We start from the raw sequence: 17,447 nt of genomic DNA on the forward strand, positions 1-17,447 counted from the left end.
CATCCACCCCTCTTACCTACACCCACAGATGTCAGTAGATTTCCACCCTTGTGGGTCTGGACTATATGTGCTCAGTACCCCTACACCTCTCGAAGTGCTCTGGAGTGTCAGGAAAAACACCGAATGATGAATTCCTCTGATTACCTAGCCCGAAGAATGAAAGACAAGATTGAGGTTTTACCAACTAAATATTACCTGCAAACCTCACGTGCGATTCATTGTGCTTTAAACTATTCATCACAACATGGAATGGTATGTAAATTTGTGTACTTCAAACTTTTATATAAAGCCTGTGCTCTATATTCCCCACTGGCTACTCCAAATCCACCCTCCATGACCGGGAGGCCAATGTACATGGGCTCTGCTTCTGATTCCAAGCAGGGGCATCAGGAGGACGTAGGAAGGCTCAAGGAAGGAGAGGTCTGGCATTTTCATCCACAGCCTCCAACCCTGAAGTCTCTGGTTCGGCACCAGCTGAATTCATCTATGAAAGTCACCATTCCTACGCCTGATTCCCTTCAACAGCCCTCTCCAATCCCGATGGGTGGACGGGTGCCTCCCCCATCCCCTCGTAGGGTATCTTAACCCTGGCTCCACTTTTGTAATCAGTTTCTCTCTTAAATCCTCCTCAATCACTCATTTCAAAGGCACCTTCTGTTTGTTGCAGAAACGCTGATGCATTTTCTTTGCAATTCACTTCAACCAGGAAGTAGGTCTTTTTCACATCAATTCTACTTACTTTATATTCCACGAATATAACATTTATACTGGAACTGCCTCAGTATCTATCTTATTTTGTTCCATAAAATTATGACATGCTTGAGGACAGGGACGTGTCATACGCCTGGTTCAAATCTTGTTCAGAGTAATGGGTTCACAAAAAAGAAATACTTAACAGATAACTCCTGAAACTACTTTATTCTAGAAGTCTGGGAAGGAGTAGTATGCTAATTTGCATCTAGTCACTAAGACCTCCTCCACAGTCACCACAGCGGAATGTCTCTTCCTGTGCTGGACAAGCATGATGCCCATGGGCTGGCCAGGAGCATTGGTCCCTTCTGAGGGATTTCTACCTCAGCAGCTCTACCTGCATAAATTTGCTTCAGTCCACCAAGTGAAATTCCTGGAATAAACATATCCTGCCAACTAGGCCATAACCAACTGGGCTACATGCTTCACCAAAAGTAAAAAGCACAGGGTGAGAGATTCTTGGGGTAACTATTGCCCTATGTCTTCACCCTATGGCAAACCCACAGGATTTGGAAGTGCTGGCTCCTCTGTTCGTAACTTGATTAAGCACCCGCTGTTGACACCTTAGGCATGAAGTCTTCTCAACCTTCCTCCATCACAGGCTGACCTTGGGGTTCTCCTGAATGCCATCATCTAGGATTGATTTTCCCCAACACCTGTACCTGTCCTCAACATTTGCAGAATAGAGTGAGAAGGCTCCGTCCTACAGTGATTGGCAGAGGACACTCAGAGAGCATCCTCAGACGCTTGGGGGTAACACCATCCCCAGAGCTTTTTTGGAAGGACTATCTCCGTATTTCCAACACCATCTTTCCTTGGAAGATTTTCCATCTTCCCTCTCCTTTCTTCTAGGGAGGGTAACTCAAGGACTTTTCTGTCATTTCTTCCCTGTGGAATAAAGCTTCCAGCAAGGAAGCCACGGTCTAGGGCAGGAGAGGACTGTATCTCTCAGGTGTGCAGTGAAGATTCAGAAATAGAGTACCATGCTTCTGAGAAAGAACCAGTCCTACCCATCTTCTGAGGAAAAAGCCAGATATAGGGTCTTCGAAAGTGCGACCATGCTGGGCAAGTAGCTTGAACTGGAGTATGAGTGAGAACTGACAAAATATGACATCATAATCTCAGTTGCCTCCACGAAGGCACTTCTGGGGAATTTTTTTCAAGTTTTCAACTCTTAAAACTCCTTGTTCATGCTACACACAAACACAGAAGGTACCTGTAGTAAAAAGTAATTTTAGTCCATCTCCATCACTATAAAATACGAAGCACTGTATTGCTGTCCATTAAGGAAATTAGCATTCTACATGAACATAAACAACTTCTGTTGCCAATACATACCTCGTCGTGTTTACAGGTGCATTTTAAATGGAAAGTTAAATTATTCTGGGGAATAAAATTACCATTAGGAAGGTTTCCTAAAGTAATTACAGTAGCAGCGGATTTTTAAATTATCATCTAATAGGCTGCCAATATCAGATAAATCAGAGTAAATCAAAATAAGATTAAATGTGTAATTAATATGTTGCTTCAATTCCACTATAGGTGTAAGTCATTACGTGGCAAGGTTTTTATTTAAAATGCAGAACATTCACTAAAAGTATCACTTTTTAATTTTCCCTGGTGGTTTCATGCCATTATTTTATTTCCTTGTCAGAACAGAATTCAATCTTAGATTCTACCTAACTCACCAAACCCCCTTTTGCCTATTTATCCATTTAGAAATCTCATATTTTAAGTATAAAAATTCTATGCTATCACAAGTAATGATTTGCTCTTGTCAAAATTACATTATCAATATTTAAAACATTTTTTGTGATCTAATAGTAAAACTAGTCAGTGTCATTCCCAATGCTCCCATTAAAATTTTACTTTAAAACATTTTTTACAAGATTAGCTGAGGTTACACACTAGAAAAAAATCATTTTGAGTAAGTCAAAAGCAATAACCTCATTTTACACCAATTCTTTCTACAGCAGCTTATATTTGTTTTATAAAACAGTCAAAATTCTTTTTGAAACTATTACCTCTTTCAGGAGCTTTCTCTTTGATGTTATTAACTTTGCCCTCTTTTTTTTTACCTTCAATCTTAAATTAATTCCCTGGGAAGCATGTAGCTTGTTCGCTGGTTGGAGGGATTAAATATAAGGGCTTATAAAGGAAAGCAGCTTTTGATACAATGCTATTACAACATGATCACTTACCCATAGATTGTCAGATACAGAGGGTTTCTTAGGTTAGACACAAATGTTGTTCATTTTAAAAGCTATTATCATGCAACAAATAGAATGTGGATGATTTTCGTAGTTTGTATTCACTTTACCAATAATCAGTAAACATGACTCCAGGACAACAAACAATGATTTCTGCTCCTGTGTTATTTGCTTGCAGATTGTTGTTTTTTTTTTTTTTTTTTTTTTTTTGTTCACAGGTTTTCACTGGGATATGCTAAATGGGCCCTTCTTATCCACCTAGTCAAAGGATTTCATTGATATTATGCAAATACGGGTATATGCCTGAAATATTCTAATTTCACATTAGCTTTTGGGGACTTTGGATTTCTATGACTGAAGGCAGCATTTATGTAGCAATAGAAGACAATCTTGTTTAAGGCAAAAGTGTGTTTTTGAAATGACCACCCAATACATTTTTTTAGGATAGTTTTTTTTTTTTTTTTTTTTTCCCGGTACATGGGCCTCTCACTGCTGTGGCCTCTCCCGTTGCGGAGCACAGGCTCCGGACGCGCAGGCTCAGCGGCCATGGCGCACGGGCCCAGCCGCTCCGTGGCATGTGGGATCTTCCCGGACCGGGGCACGAACCTGTGTCCCCTGCATCGGCAGGCGGACTCTCAACCACTGCGCCACCAGGGAAGCCCCCTAGGATAGTTTTTAAGAAAGCATTTTAAGCAAAAAGATTTCAGAGCGAAGGTCGGTTTTTGGTTTTAGGGTACTTCCCCAGCAGCCGCTCCCTCTTTGCTTGGTAACTGCATCCTGCATCCCTTCCAGGTGTGCATCCCTCCACCAGTGGGTGCAGGCTCTGGGTCCCTGCCTTTCTGGAAAGGTCCACAGGACAGTCTCTCCAGGGCTTTCAGTCTTGATTAGTGTGGTGCCCAGGGAGAGAAAAAAAAATCCACCTTGTTCCCTGCGGCATGCCCTGAAAAGACAGGGCAGTAGTTAGGTAATAAATATTCTCCCTAACACTGCTCTGGATCTCTCCTGACCTTTATCCTCAGCCCAGATCCCTGGTCTGCCACTGGATTCTGTGAGTTTCCTGATGTCTTTACAATAAACTCCTTTTCTGCTTTAAATTAACTGTGGTCCAATTTTATTGCTTGCAACCAAAGAACTCTAACTGATACAGGTGCCCTTTTTGTGTGATTATCTCTATGATAAAGTAACAGACATTGACTCCATTCCAGGTGCTCTTCCCAGACATGAATTATTGCCTGACCTTGCCTGGTGGCCCCGAGGACTCCTTAGGCGGCAAACTCAAAAAAATCAATAGCATTAGGTAAACTGCTTCTAAGGCTTGTGCTACTGCTTTTCACCCTAGGACTTTGGGAACTGATCAATAAGGTAATGCTGCATTTGCCCATTTATATAAGAGACCTTCTAACTTATGACCTATAATCTCAATTATATTTGCAGGAACCCTGAGTAAACCAGTTCCGCAGACTCATTCCCACAATAAAATGAGCAGTGAACTCACCCATGTCTTTGTTTCACCTGTGAGACAGTTAAGAGTCTGCACATCCAGAGCCCTATAAGTCTGGAACAATGCTGTCTTTTCTAATAGGTTTACTACCATCGGGTCACTGAATAATGGTCCAGACTGGTGATTACTCCAGCAGGGTGCAGATGGAGCCGCGGGCGCTCAGAGATAGCCCTCGTGGTGGGTGGGATCCTAAAAATGCATGCACCCCCAGATTCCATACCGTCTAGAACTTATAAATATGAAGACATGTCACTCCTGGGATTATACTCACTGTTACCTTTACCATCATACACACGATGACGATTATGAAAACATGCCGATGCCATGTTGTCATATGACATGGCTGACCTTAAGAGTAGGACATTTTAATCTGAGTCTGATCTATTTTCTTGAGCCCTAAAAGGAGAGGGCTGTCTAGGGCTGGTGGAAAAAGGGAAAGTCAGAGAGATTTAACAGGATGAGACATTGCTGGCCCTGAAGTTGGAGGGCACAAGAAGGAAGGCAGAGAGCCTTCAAGAAGCTGAGAGCACCCCCTGCCCCATGCCAGTCAGGAAATAGGGACCTCAGACCAGAGCCACAGGCAAATGGATTGCCAGCAACATGAACGAGCCTGGAAGTGACTTCTTCCCCAGATCTTCCAGACCGGCACTTGGCCAGGGGACACCTTGATTTTGGCCTGGATGAGCTTAGCGCAACCAGCCAGCCCAGCCTTCCAACAGAGAAGTATGAGCTAAGAAGTGCGTGGTGTCTTCATCTGCTGTCTGTGGTTGCTAGGCAACCAGAGACTGTGAATACATCAGAAAACTCTGGGTCAGTGAAAGTTACTCCTCAGACCAGGGCTTCTAGGTCTCTTCCAGTGGAAAAGAAGGTGACTCTGGGAAATCATTCTCCAAGTTCCTCTGCCAACCTCCTGCACCCAACACGATCCTCTAGCTGTCACTGAAGGGGAAGAGAGAAGGGAAAGGATGGCAACACTCAAGGAGTGATGCTTCAGTGCCCAGGATGTTAAAAGGGCATCCTGGTGGCAGAGAATGCATCCTTGTTTCATTGAAGGAAAAACTAAGCCCCGCAGACACTAGGTTACATAGAAGGTCAAAGCTACACAGCTGCAGATGAAAGCAAACTAGAAACAAGCTGTTCTCTAAACTGGGTTTTTACTATTAAATTGATCCCAAATTACACATACCCGAAAACTACTGCAGGACACAAAGCCACAAGGATGCTAAAGAAACCCAAGGAGCAGGTCTCAGTCCCCGGGCCCTCTAGCCAAAACCTCACAATGCCTGAGACAAAAGGAAATCAGAGCTTCACAGCACCATTTAAAATGAAAAATCCCAAAGGACTTGCCCCAAGCCCATAAGCAAATTATCTGTAAGCCTTAAAAATTGTCATTTCTTATAAATAACTAATGTCTCATTTTATGGTACATTATAAAACTGCTTGAAACATCTTGATTGAGAAACCAGCATTAAAAAACACACTAACTGGCAATTGTATTTGGAATCATTTGGCTATGGGGTCTATGTCGTCAAGATGATACATTTTCTTGGGAAAAAAAAGAATAAATAAGCCTGTAGCATCTTAAATTTCACTCAGTGCTGCCCCCTGACTTTTACTAAGCTCTCCCTGATTTATTCTAGCTTCTCCAGGATATGAGACAATTATATGATTGGTAAAGTGTCTCCTTCGTTCGCATTTACCAGTAGAAAGTATTTCAACAGCTCTATTTGTTAGAGATGCCAAAAAAACAAACGAAAAAAAAAGACCCACTGTGGTGTAACTGTAGGGTTGATGAAATATATGACTTCAAGATGCTTCATATATCTTCTTAGACATTCCCTCAAAATAGCTCTATCTGAGATACCCTCCAGCCAGAATATTTAAGTACAAGGACCTTATTCACAAAACAGAAACAGACTCACAGACATAGAAAACAAAGTTATGGTTACCAAAGAAGAGAGGAGGGAACAGATAAATTAGGAGTTTGAGATGAAAATATACACACTGCTATATATACAAAATAGATAACCAAAAAAGGCCCTCCTAGATAGCACAGGGGACTACACTCAATATCTTGTAATAATCTATAGGGGAAAAATACCTAAAAAAGAATATATATATATATATCTGAATCACTTTGCTGTACACCAGAAACTAACACAAAGTACTAACACAACATTGGAAATCAACTATATTTCAATAATTTTTTTAAAAAAAACCACTAGGCAAATGGTCTATTCCAGTGATTGGCAAAACTGACAAGTAAGCCAAATCCAGCTGCCACCTGTTTTTTTAGTTTTACTGAAAAAAAAAAAAAAAAAATACATGTGAACCAGGATAAGGCTAAAAGCCTACGGGTAACAGACTGGGCTCAAGAATCTGATCAAACTGAATTGGAATCCCAGCTCTGCCACTTACTAGCTGCTAGGCCTTGAGAAGAAACGATACACAACCTGCTCCCTCTTCTGGAAAGCGAAGATCCTAAGAGGACCGGCACCGTAAGGTGTAGAAAGTAAGGTGAGCACTTACATAGGGCTCATGAGGTGCGAGGCATGGTTGTTAAGTATCAGCTCGAAAATGTTCTGCTCTATCATAACAAACTCTCCTCTATGGCCATTGCCAGCACACAAAGAGGAATCCGGAGAGATTTCTGGGAATTTCTCATCCAGGGTCCCCCATCCCTACATCTGCCCAACTAAACCACAAATATACTCATCTCCAGCCACAGGTAGGAGAGGACCTCATTTTTAGTACATATATGGAAACTCAAAATGAATGTAAAATGAATATAAAAACTTCAGAGTTGTTATACAAGGAAAAGTAAGCAAGAACCAAGTAGGTGACGTGCCTGGTGAGGCGAGCCATCTGCAAGGCAGGGCCAATTAGCAACATTTACTAGTTAAACCAGCAATGCACTTGGGAACCACTTCTGGACACAAAGAAGCATTCTTTTTCAAAATGTAACACCATTTTAATTCCAAAACACAGGAAGTGAGAGGGGACAGGGCAGAGATATGCATCATCCAACCGATGCTAAAAACAAAATTACAAAGAGAGATTTGACGGCATCTGACAAGAGGCTCCACTTACCCACTAACCAACAGTTACAAATTTGCTCATTAAGAAAAACCGCTTTCAGCAAAGTCCTGTAGGCAGACAGACCCTCTACTTTCTAGCTATGCTTAACTTGGCAAGCTACTTTCAACACCACTAAATGTCAGTTTCTTCAACAACAAAATGGATACTATGAGTACCTTCTCATAGTTATGAGGATTCAATGAGGTAAAACATAACAATTAATAAGAAGGTCTCACTAAGTGTATCCATTATTATTATTATCATTATTATTATCCAGGCAATTCTGAGATTCACATTTAAAAAAGAACTATGTCACAAAAGGAGAAAAAAACCCTCAAGATGAATTAATTCTTTTCTGCACATGTCAACCCTCAGAGATGTAAGGGTTTCCAAAGCACAGTGGCCAGTCTTTCCTCTGAGCTCAAGAATGACCTCTGGACCCAGTTCACACACACGTCCCCTCAACACCATCAAACTTTCCATGCTGGACTCCTAGGTCCGAACATGTCTGCACCAGCTAGAGAACAGGGGACATGGTCATCTCCCATGGGCTAGGCTGGCAGGTCCACTGGGGGCTGAGCCACATGCTAAGGCAGCACCCAGGGCAGAATCAAGAGTGGCTATTCTTGGGGGGGCAGAGGAAGGACGAGTGACACCCACATGGCACACAGGTAGATGAGGCCGAGGCCAGTGCAGGGTATGAGGACCAAAGAGAAGGAGCCATTTCAATATTTTCAATGACACCACAAAGCTATAAGATAATAGGTATCTGTTCAATTTTCCCTGTGCAAGCAAAAAAATGCCCATTTCCCCAGGAAAAGCAGTAGAGAAGCACTTCCCACACACCTCGGTCCCTTGTCTATGTGCATTTGGACAGAGGAAACACACAGCAGTTCTAACATGTGGGGACATTTTTCCTACGTCTACTCAAAAATGTCATCCCTCGTGTAGCGCAGGCACACAATTCCCTCCATCACTACCAGACAGCAACATATTTTTACTTTGTGCTGCAACATTTCGAGCATCAATCTGTGAAGGTTTCATGACACACTAAGGCCCTTGGAGAAAGAAACCTGCACCTTGACTATAGCACACTGCTCTAAGCAACTCGCTGTTTACATGGTTGCTTTTGGTTTAAGGGACAAGAAAGCCATTATCACTAGCACAGAACCACACATGGCCCAAGTGCACCATCACTCATGGATTTGCCCCACCCCATCACATCTGATGCCTTCTGATGGGAAATATTTAGAATGCACAGTTTCTACTAAATCATACTTCAATAATGGGTAAATAAAGTCTGTGGCCAAAGTTAACTATTAACTTAAAAATTACAAGACCAATTAATGGATCACAGTTTTCCATACTGTTTGTTTGTTTTGTCAATGTTTCTATTTCACTAGAATAGTTTTAGGCTTACAACAAAATTGAGAGCAAGGTTCAGAGATTTCTCACATATTCTTTGCTCCCACATATGCAGAGTCTCCCCCACTTTTGACGTCCCCCATCAGGCTGGCACATATGTCACCCAGGATGAATCCCCAGACACATCATAATCATCCAGAGTCCACAGTTTACATTACAGGTCACTCTTGGTGTTGTACATACTATGGGTTTGGACAGATGCATAGTAACATGTATCCACCATTAAAATATCATACAGAATATTTTCACTGCCCTAAAAATCCTCTGTGTTCTGCCCATTCATCTTTCCCTCCACTTCCACCCCTGGAAACCACTATGATCTTGTCATTGCCTCCACAGTTTTGCCTTTTCCAGACTGTCACAGAGAGTTGACCCTTGATCAATGCAGGGGGTAAGGGCACTGATTCTCTGCACTGTTGAAAGTCCACATAAAACTTATAGTCAGCCCTCCCTGTACGTGGTTCCTCTGTATCCACAGTTCTGCATCCATGGATTCAACCAACCATGTACTGGGTAGTACTGTAGTATTTACTGTTGAGAAAGATCCTCATATAAGTGGACCCGTGCAGTTCACACCCATGTGGTCCAAGGGTGAACTGTAGTTGGAATCACACAGTATGTAGCCTTCTCAGATTGGCTTCTTCCACTTGGTAATATGCATTTAAGTCTCCTCCGTGTCCCTTCATGGCTTGATAGCTCACTTCTTTTTAGCTCTGAATAATATTCCATTGTCTGGATGGACCAGAGTTTATCCAGTCACCTACTGAAGGATATCATGATTGCTTCCAAGTTTTGGCAATTATGAATAAAACTGCTATAAACATCCATGAGCAGGTTTTTGTGTGGACAGAAGTCTTCAACTCCTTTGAGTAAACACCAAGGAGCACAACTGCTGAATCATACAGTAAGAGCATGTTTAGTTTTGTTAAGAAACTGCCAAACCATCTACCAAAGTGCCTACATCACTGTGCTTTCCCACCAGCACTGAATGAGAGTTCCTGTTGCTCCACATCCTCACCAGTATTTGATGCTGTCAGTGTTTCAGAATTTGGTAATTCTAAAACGTGTATAGTGGCATCTCATTGTCATTTGAATTTGCATTTCCCTGAGGGCATATGGTGTGGAGCATCTTTTTATATGCTTATTTGCCATCTGTATATCTTCTTTGGTGAGATGTCTGTTCAGGTCTTAGGACTTTCCATATTGTTTTAGGCACACAAAATCTACTAGAGGCTGTCATAATTCACCACAAAACTTTGAATGCTAAAATTTTACCTACAGATCTCTGAGAAAGGTAAAAACCTTTCCAATTATAAACCTTGACCTGAAACTTCTTTATTAGCTATACTTAGAAATAAAACCTAGAAATATGTAAAAAAAAAAATTACCTCGTATGTGAAATAACTGACAAAATATGGCATATGAACATGAAATTGATTTTTAAACTTTAAACAGTATATCTTCCTAATTTTCTATATTACCTTTAATGAATATCAGCAGTTAGTAATTGCTACATATCTTGGAGGTACAGATGCAACAAAACACTTGACTATATGATAAAATACATACTCAAAAATAAAGGGCAAAAGTAAAAGATAATCTCATTTTTCTTTACCTAAAGGATTAGAAAAAAATAAAAAGATTTGAGCATACATTGCTGGCAAAGGTGTGAGAAAACAGGCATGCTCTAGGTTGCTACAGGGAGAATGAACTGTACATCCTTTGGGGAAAGTGTCTGTGATGACAGTTAACATTTTAAATGCCCTTTGACTCAGCAGTCCTGCTGGCCTGAGTCTGTTCCATAGAAATTAAAGCATCAACACTTAAAGACACAAAAGATATATGTAGTTTAAAAGATACATGTAGTTTACAAAAGATATATGTAGTTTACAAAAGATATATGTAGTTTAAAAAATTATTTGTAATGGTAAAAAATGAAAATAGCCTGAAGCACATCAGCAGAGACATGGCCGAATAAACGATGATATATCCATCTACAGAATATTATACTGCAATTAAAAAGAACGAAAAAGGGCCTCCCTGGTGGCGCAGTGGTTGAGAGTCCGCCTGCCGATGCAGGGGATACGGGTTCGTGCCCCGGTCTGGGAGGATCCCACATGCCGCGTAGCGGCTGGGCCCGTGAGCCGTGGCCGCTGAGCTTGCGCGTCTGGCAACGGGAAAGGCCACGACAGTGAGAGGCCCACATATCGCAAAAAAAAAAAAGAACGAAAAAGATCAGTATGTATTGACCAGCAAAGATGTTTTGAAAATGCTAAGTGAAAAAGAGTTTGGTAAGCCTTGGGTGTGACATAATGCCATATCTATAAAACAAAACAGAGGGGTGAGCTTTAGATATATGTACATATTTATATACCTTTGCATAAGCACAGAAAATATGTAGAAAGACATAAACCAAAGTGGTAACTTTGAAAACCTCAAGAAGGCTGGGTTGACAAGAGAAAGAAGACTTCACTCTTCTAACAGCAAGTTTAAATTATTTTTTTATAAGCAAAGTAAGAAGAGTTGAGAGGTATAAGATGAAGTTTAGACTCTGACATATTACATTTACTATATGTGAGCACATTCAGATAATTTTTTAGTTAAATATCATTACCTGATACCTGTAACAAATATAGCCCATGTGACACTCTTCTTGGATATCTGCCTGACATCAACTGCTCCCCAAACTCAGGATAGACTCCTACCTAGTCCCACCCTGTTGGTTTTTTTCATTTAATGGCACAAGTTTCCTATTAGTAGGAAAATGGTCCCTGACCCTCAGCTGAAACTGGCCAGGGTGGGGACTTGCAGGATGAGGTTGGTGGGGAGCGCCTGGATTGCATAGAGGCCACAAGGACTGACTAGAATCTCCTCTGGGCACTACTGTTCCTGAGTCACCGTGAAGTCCCCTTCAACAGGATGGGCGATGTCATAGCATTTGCTGGTCCAGAACTGCACACGCTCAGTGGTCCTTTGAAGGAAGATCCTCCCTTTCCCCTAGGGCCCTGTCCAGCCAGGGCTGCCCACAAAGTTGCTTCTCTGAGTGCTTCCCACTGTCAGTGCTCATAACAGAACGGCAACCCTGGATGCAATCCGATCTCTTAAGTAGGATGGCCACATATTTTACCATCCAACCCAGGAAACTTCTGAGAATGAAAGAGGGTGCTATTAGATATTAGGCTAGAAAATAGGTGTATGAAAGGAAAAACAGACCTACAGTCATCTACCCAGGAGCATTGAGCCATGACTGGGTAAGCAACCCCTTTCCTCATGGTAACCCCTCTTCAGGGATGGCTGTATCCCTCTACTCAGTACAATCACCACCTACTTTCTAAGGGACAGTGTCCAAGTCCTTCCACACTTAGGTACCAAACGAGCCATGTCCTCCCTCCCTCATTCATCCCATAGATACCCGCCAAGCGCCCCTAATCCTTCATTCACTCCTTCAAAGAATAACCAAGTGCCTGCCATTCACTCAGGCACCAGAGATAAAACAGTGCTCAGCCCAGAGACCCTGTCTCTGTGGGGGTCACATCCTGCTTAGGGTAGACAGACAATAAAGAAAGAAATCAATATGTCATCGGTTGAGTACTAAGTCCCAAGGAGAAAAATAAGTTAGGGGCACAGGGAATGTGGGACGAAGGTAGTTCTTAAATATGGGGGAGCTCTTTAATAACTCTGATGAGTTAGCATTAAGCAGAGATTCAGGGAAAGGGGGCAGAGCCTTTCGGGCAGGAGAAAGGGCAGGAAAGGGCTCCCAAAGAGAGCCTGGCGCTCAAGGAGTGAGCCCAGGGGGAGCAGTGGGTCTGCTCGGGTAGGGAGGACTTTGGGTTTCCCTCCGAAAAATGAGCAAAGTAAACGTGCCAAGAACCCTGCCACATGGTGAGCCGACACAGAGCAGCCTCTGTGTTGATGGAACTGGTGTCTAAAGGGGACAGTAAGATATTAATCAACCAGCGAAATAAAGGCCTTCTAAGGAAGGCACCTCTCATCACTCCCTTTTAAACTGTGGTCCATCTGCTTCTCTTGCTAAGGATAAGAGGGAAAAAAACTTAAGCTCTGGTGGATTGCCATCTCTCCACGTAGAGACTGAAACGTATTGTTTTGCTATATCTGCTGAAACATACAGCTGTTAAACCAGTAATCGTTTGTCATTTGGGGTTGCAAGCATCCAATACTACTGCTGAAAAAGTAAAGTAGTTCCCTGACATGATGCACGTATTAATCTCCCAACAATTCTAAAAGCTCATGTTCAGATAGAGTCCAGTGGGGCTTTATAAACCGTAAGGAAAGTGTAATCGTTGGGGGCCTTGAAGCAATTCTAGAAATGACATATAGGTTTACACAACTGCTTCATCAGAATGGAAAGAGAAAGATCTTAAGAGGAGAAGTGAAGGGTGTTTGGGATGAGTAGCATATTAAATGTAGTCTGACTAGAACGCGTCAGCTAGAGTAAAATCAAGAGAAAAGGGAACTCTTTAAATCCCAGAAGAATGCTATGGAATGGAAACACTCAAGAAGTAAGCGAAGAAAAATGCCTCTGCTTCCCGGAGCTTCTGCAAGCTTAGTACCCAGCTCTGGAGAACCAGAGCCAAGTCCGAACGCCCTTGGAGCCTAGCACAGCACCACACACTTAGCAGTTTCACAACAGAAAGATGTACTGAATGAAAAAGTAAACGACTTCATCCCACCAGCCACCAAGGTGTGTGTCCTGCTGATTATCTGCAAAAGTAAGTGTGTGAAGAAGGGTCCAAGGCAGGGAAAAGGTCAGTGGTTCTTCACCAGGTGAAAAGAAGATCAGGAAATGGTTCTGAAAACAAGTCCAAACAGCCGATGTTTATTCCGTCCTCACCACTGGAATGAAAAGAAGTTGTGATAACAGGAAACTTTCAGAGAAGCTTGACACTGCACGCATGCTTTGGATTTAACTTTGTTATACACTTTTCTTGTCCTCAAAAGGCCTGGGCTCTCAGCTGGCTCCTCGTCGTGAATTTAAGCCCCATGTTCTTCCAGTGGGTCCAGCAAGCCAGGCACCTCCCTCACACATCGAATGCCATTCAGTATTCCCTTAAAATATCACAGTGTCCTCAGCACCGATTACAGGTTCCAACAAGTTATGTGAGATGATTTAAAATGCTAACTAATGGATGAGGCTGGTCAGAAGGTACCAGCTTCCAGTTAGAAGATAAATAAGTATGAGGGATGTAACATACAACATGATAAATATAGCTAACACTGCTGTACGTCATACATGAAAATTGTTAAGAAAGTAAATCCTAAGAGTTCTCATGTCAAGGAAAATTTTTCTTTTCTATTTCTTTAATGTTGTATCTATATGAGATGATGGATGTTCACTAAACTTATTGTGGTAATCACTTCATGATATATTTAAGTCAAATCATTATACTGTACACAAACTTACACAGTGCTGTATGTCAATTATATCTCAATTAAAAAAATGAAAACATAAACAAAATGAAACGAAATGCAAACTACCTGAGCAGGTGAAACAGTGTTTACAAAACACTGAAAGAATGAAGGCCCTAAACTAAAATGAAAATCTCTAATCCAACGATCCTGCTAATAACACCCCCAAAGAAGAATATATTTCTATTTGCAATATTTACATGGCAGGATTATTGTATTAAAACTGATTTTGTTTATGTTTTACTCCAGGTTGATGAGAATGATATTTCTAGATATAGCTTGAGTATGCACATTGTTTCAACACGTAATTATTACCATGCCAACACGCAAGGCTCTCTACTGAAAATCACACACTAGATGTAGGACAAAATGTGTCACTTTAGGGAGAGAGCCTGGGTCTTTAGCTACTCCTACTTACATTTTTGAACCATGAGAACTAAAAGTCATTTCTTTTCCATTAAACTGATCAAAAGGACAGTGTTTGGCCTCATTTCTATGCATCGACAAAAACAGAAGGAAGAGCTTACCAAAGCGGATCTATAGATCTGGACAGACTTTTAATGCAGTGCATTATTTTTATTCCACTGCCACTTACACAATAATGAAACATTCCTCTATTTTACTATGTAAATATGTTCTTCCTAAAAAGACAGTTGTCTAGGTATGAAACAAAAATTTCAAATAGGTTATGATTATATTTTTTTCTAATTGAGAGTGATAAAATGAAGGACGGCTAGGTGGCGAGCCCTCAGAAGCTAGTGTTACGTGGTGGGGAAGAAGGGAAGAGGAGAGGCTGGGCAAAGCAACAGCGCTCAGGACCAAAGCACAGGTCTTGCGAGTGAGGCAAGGCAGGAAATGCAACCTGACAAGGAGGCAGAGACTGCAGCAATATTCCATCAAGTATTTTTAAATTCAGTTCCACACGAGTCAACTCAAGTTTTGCCCGGAGATTCTACCAGACATTTAGCTGGTGTGTATATAAGTACTTGTCTCTCGGAATTGGGGGTGGGGAGTGGAAAACTGCACAAGGAGGGACAAAGTGTTCCACAGAAGGGAATGAACTGGAGGATGCTGAGACTCAGGGATTCTTTCCAACGCTATTTTTTTAAATTTTAACATCTTTAAGTAATAGGTTTTTTGTTTTAAGTATAAAGGTTGTCACCTTTGTTTTGCTCAGGCTAAGAACAAAATGTAATGCCATTTATTCTGATGTGAAGAGCTACCTTCTTTGTCTTATTTATCACGGGCATCCAAGACCACCCTAGGACTCTTAGCAGGCATTACACCCTCCAATCATCCTTCACAGTCAGTCGAGTTCCCTGCAGTACTGCAAGCATCCTTAGAATATCATCTTCAGAATTCATGTGGGGTGTTTAGTAGCTACAATTCCTTGGAAGAGGACCAAAATATAACTGCTTTATATAAGCTTCAGCTCAGTTTTGAAAACATGATAATCTTGCCATATACGAAAGAGCACTCACTGGTACATGACTTCTTAAGCCAGACCTCTATAAATTCGCATGTACCAAAACAGAAAGCTGTATCACACTGCCACGTGAATGTGTGCGTGGATCCCACTTCTTATCTGCTCTGTTTCTATCGTTTATATCTTTGCTACTTGATTCACCAATGATTAAGGTGAAATATAACTGTCGTCACTAATAACCATGTTCATGATCATCTGTAAGTACACATTTTTTTCTCTCTTCCACAGTCTGATTCATCACATCAAGCTTGCTACAACATAATTAATAGACTGAAAATATACTTTGAATCAAAACAAACTTTTTTAAAAGAGAGAGAATCCATTTTAAAAGAGAATCCATACATAGGAAGTTTTTTATCTTACAGCCAACTCTTTATAGCTGCCAATACTGTCCAACAGAGCAGCCGCCAGCCACATACGGCTATTGAACACCTGAGAGGTGGCTAGTCCAAACTGAGATGCAAGTCTAAAATACATACCAAATTTTGAAAGCTTGGCTTTAAAAAATGTAAAATCTCTCATTAATAAATTTTATATTGATGACACTTTGAAATGACACTATTTCGGGTAAATAAAATGTATTAAAATATATAAGGATATTAAAATTTTTTACTTTTTAAATGTAGCTACTAGAAAATGTTACATTGTAATTTTGGCTCATATTGTATTTTTATTGGACAGTGTTGAAATAGTCTAAGAGGCAATTCAACCATCCACTAAATCAAATGAAGGTATAACATAACATGCATTTTCTCCCTAACTTTCGTGTGTGTGTCTGTGCGTCTGTGTGTCTGTGTGTTGCAGAGGGCTGGAATTGCAAAGCTGCCCATCAGGAAGGTCTCTGAAACAAAAGATTCAGCTCGTTGCCTTTAGCCTTATCTCTTGACATTTAAGCCTTCCAAAAATTTCCTCTGCTTCACTGCTTCCTGCTGTGAAAGTTTCCAAGCAAATGGTGACCCAGTCACCCAGGAGGCAAGCACACGCTTTACGGATCCCTCGAGCTATGGCAGCCACCACTGCTCTAGAAACTGGGATTCAAACAGGTCTGGGAAGGGACAGACACCTGTGCATGAAATTCCCTCAGGTTAAACACAAGCAGGACATCCACACACGTCAGGCCACCCACTCAAGCCACCTGTGCCATTCTCATCCTGTTATCATGACCACTAAACAGGGGTGGAACGGGGTTATGTGCATGTGCTGAGTCCCAGACCTAAGCCTACAAAAGCCCTCCACTGCTTCAGCTGCTGCCCACCCAGATTTCTCCTCTAACTGGACACTCCTGGTGGTCGTGGGGCCTTCACAACGTGGCTTTGCACGCTCTCTAATAAACGTTGGAGACAGCACATTTAGCATTTCCGCAGAAGAGTTTCAGGATATACAACGGTCATTCATTCAACAAATAATGGTGAATGCTAAGCAGGAAAATCTCAGACCGGGACAAAGGTAAGGGGGAGCCTGGGAACGAGGATGCACAGAGCAGTAGTTATAGGGAGCAAGCAGTCAGCGTGAGCCTCACTGGGGAGGTGGCGTCTACACAGACACCTCCCCCCCCCCCCCCCCCCCCCCC

Source organism: Lipotes vexillifer, unplaced genomic scaffold (genome assembly GCF_000442215.2).
Source record: "Lipotes vexillifer unplaced genomic scaffold, Lipotes_vexillifer_v1.1 scaffold447, whole genome shotgun sequence".
Lineage (NCBI taxonomy): Eukaryota > Metazoa > Chordata > Mammalia > Artiodactyla > Lipotidae > Lipotes > Lipotes vexillifer.